The sequence below is a fragment of the Meles meles genome, chromosome 6 (genome assembly GCF_922984935.1).
Source record: "Meles meles chromosome 6, mMelMel3.1 paternal haplotype, whole genome shotgun sequence".
Classification (NCBI taxonomy): domain Eukaryota; kingdom Metazoa; phylum Chordata; class Mammalia; order Carnivora; family Mustelidae; genus Meles; species Meles meles.
In genome coordinates, this window is record NC_060071.1 from 75,951,053 (window position 1) to 75,954,443 (window position 3,391).

The 3,391-nt window shown below is 44.1% G+C and overlaps 1 pseudogene; it reads right to left on the reverse strand.

Annotated features, from left to right (window-relative positions):
• Positions 1-936: 936 nt before the first annotated feature.
• On the reverse strand, positions 937-1,378 carry LOC123943595 (annotated as a pseudogene).
• Positions 1,379-3,391: the final 2,013 nt, after the last annotated feature.

Here is a 3,391-nt window from a genome sequence, read left to right on the forward strand (position 1 = left end):
AGACAAACAGAATTGTCACACCCTGTAATCACACAGACAACACTATAGCACAGTGTCAAGAGCAGCCACAGAGATCCACACACCTGGGTTTAAGTTCCTCTGCCATCCAGTGTCACTCGGTCTCACAGAGCCTCAGTTTCCTCTTTGTAAGGGTTGGACTAGGCGACTTTTAAGGCTCTGTCTGATAGTAGTCTCTGTGTGCTTTCTTTATTAGCTAGAATGCTAGTGAGATTTGATCAATAGAGGCCTGAATAGAAGAGGCAGGAGTCAACGAGACGAGAAATGACACAGGTCTAACAGAGGGGACTGGCAGTGTGGACAGAGATGACAGCTGTTTGTGGTAATGAACCAAGCACACTATTAAAATGAAATGAATGAATGAGGTTGTCAGTGTGAATGCAATTAGATGGATATGAGTACCACAAGATAGGAGAGTAGAAGATGATCATGAAACTATTGAGTCTGAGCAACAAAGGCCTTAGCCATACTCAGCTTGGATGAAGGACGTGGACCCCAACATGGTGACTTAAAGGAAATCCTAAAGTCAGGGCTGAAGGAGTCTGGCTGAGGATCTTTCAAATAGGGCCACATCCACTACCTACAGTTGGCCTCTACTTTGCCCCACCCTCTTCCATCTGGTATATAACTTCCAGATAAATATTCCTCAGCACGTAGCTTTTACCCTGTTAATTTGACTGCTCAGGAAACTGTGACTCCCTATCACCTATCTCCTTGTACCAGCATTCTAGATCACTGATACCCCAACCCACTTGAACTTTTAGGTCTAATGCTTGTCTTAAATCTCTGTACAATCCTGCATCCCTGGCATCTCATTGACCCCTGAGCACACCTGGGCTTTTTTACCTTCATGTCTACCTTAAATGACATGTTTTCCTTACCTGGAGTATACTTTTGCCCTTTTTATTATCTATATGTCTATCTAGTTCCCCCTCCAAAGCTGTGGAAAACCAAGAAGCCCTCAAGACCTGTGCCCTGGTCAACGAGTTTGCTAGTATGGTCCAAAACAGGGTCAGTGACCTCCTTGCCAATGCCGTAGTGCCTGCAGGCATAGTTACTGGCAGCGTCTTCCTTGCCTCTGATGAGCTGCTCAGGGTGGAAGTGCTGGCAGTGGGTGCCAGTGTGGACTTCATCAATGACTGTGGGTTCCAGGTCTACGAACACTGCCCTGGGCATGTGTCTGCCAACACCTCTCCTCACTGAAGAAGGTGTTGAAGGGGTCATCTCCTCCGCTAGTGGTTTTGTCACTTGGCAGCTGACCATCAGTCTGGATGCCGTGTTCCAGGCAGTAGAGCTCCCAGCAGGGGTTGCCCATTTGGACACCAGCCTGACCAATGTGGATGGAGATGCGTTCATGCATGGTTGCTAGTTTGTAGCTGCCAAGCAGATGGTGGAAAGGAAATGGAGAGGTTGTTGCTTCTTAAGTGAGACTCTTAGGTGGTTGTTGTAAGAGAACCTGCCTTCATTTTAAAATGTGTCTGAAACCCCTCTGTCTTCAAGCCTCACTATTATTTTGAACTTTTCATGCTGCCAAGTCCATAGCGTCTTTGTTCTGCTCCAAACTCCCCAACACCTAATGCTGTGGTCACTTATTTGGTATTTTTCACATGCTGCATGATGCAGGAACCCCACATTGTAGCATGTCTCCTTTATGTAAATGTGTAGCCCGTGTGGATTTATATAACCCTTGGGGAACTCTGAGAATTTTGGTTCTGATTCCCACTTGGGATGACTGAATCTCACAGGGTGGGTACCAGCTAACCAGAGAGAACAGTTAGAGACAGGAAAGAATTAGCACTGCCTGAACACCTGCCATGCATCAAGCATGAGTTTGATGCCTTGGAAACAGCATATCACTTTGCTTTGCAACAGTTCTGCCAAGTAAGTTATATACGTCCTATTTTCCTAGGTGAGAAAATTCACTGAGAAAAGTTAGGTAAAATGGCCAGCATTGCAAGGCAACTAGCTGGTAGATTGGGAGTTAGCAAGGACATGTAAGACCAAGGCTCAGAGGGCTATGGGCAGAGGAGAGGCAGCGCTGCATACAGATTTGGAGGCAGGCCAGCCCTGCCCTGTTATTTTGGAGATTAAACGTGAAGATGTCTAACCATGCCTGGCATAGAGTAGGTGTTTAACAAATTGTGGCTTTTATTATTGAATCACATTTAGAAGATAAAGTATTTTAATTTCCTCTTTGAATGTCCCATATTACTTAGCAAATATATGACTTAATATTTGTAATATAATTGATATAAGAGCCATTTGATCTACATTTTGCCAAGCAATTGGTTTGCCTTAAAAAAAAAAAAAAAAAGGATAGATATGCTATGCTGTCTCCATATCCTCACACAGAAGACCAAATTCAAGTCCTAGAATATGTGGTGTCTCATGTAGTCTATGATAAGCACTCTAAGGGCTGTGTTTATCTTCATTACTGCCACACTGGCATATAGGTGCTTAATAAAAACATGTTCCTTAATGCTGGTGAATAAATGGCTGTGTTTAGGTAGTATATTAGGAATCCTGTCATCCCTTTGAACACATTTACTCTTATTCTGATGATTCTACTGAATAGGATCTAGATTAAATTACAGTTGTTAAAGTGGCACATCATCAGGACTTTTTTGTTGTCACTCTGTTATTTTTTTAACTCCTGGGTTTTTGGACTGTATTCCTGGAGAATCTGATTTATTAGCTCTGGATGTTTAGAAATTTCCCCAGGAAGTTCCACTCATCAGTTAAGTCTGGAGATGGCACACATCTAGATTGTGATTACCAACCTTCACCCCAACACCCGGCCATAGGTACTCCCTTTCCTTTAACAGGCACTCAAAATGGACTTGAGGGAAATTTCCTTGAGGCTGACCAACCATGGGTGGCAACATCACTCTTCCACTCAATGCTAATGACAAACCTCCTGAAGACAATGCTCATTGGAAGGGGGCAACCACTGTCATTCAGGTCTGCACGGTGTTTGAAAAGCAAAGAAAAGAGAAGGTAGAGGGGTAAGTTGAGGGACCATAGGTCCCATAGGCCACTCTGCCAAAGAAGGCCTCTGACATTGCTAAGTGCTTGTCATGAGGGCACCCTGAGTCTACATTTTCTGTTTTAAGGCTGGAAGTACTCTTCTTGAATGAGGTGCCTCAAGGCTACCCTCCTCCCTTCTTACCATAACTATCCAAACTCCACCCCTTGGCCTTAACCTCTGAGGAATTTAAAGTTCTCTTGGACTTTCTAACATTCCATATAGGGCCTGATATCAGACTTAGTAAAGGACAGGTCTCGAAGATACCAGGATGGCAAATGCTACTCTTTGTCAGACAACTCACTGTATTAGAGGGAACGCAGGCAGGGCTCATGAAATGGACCCTCT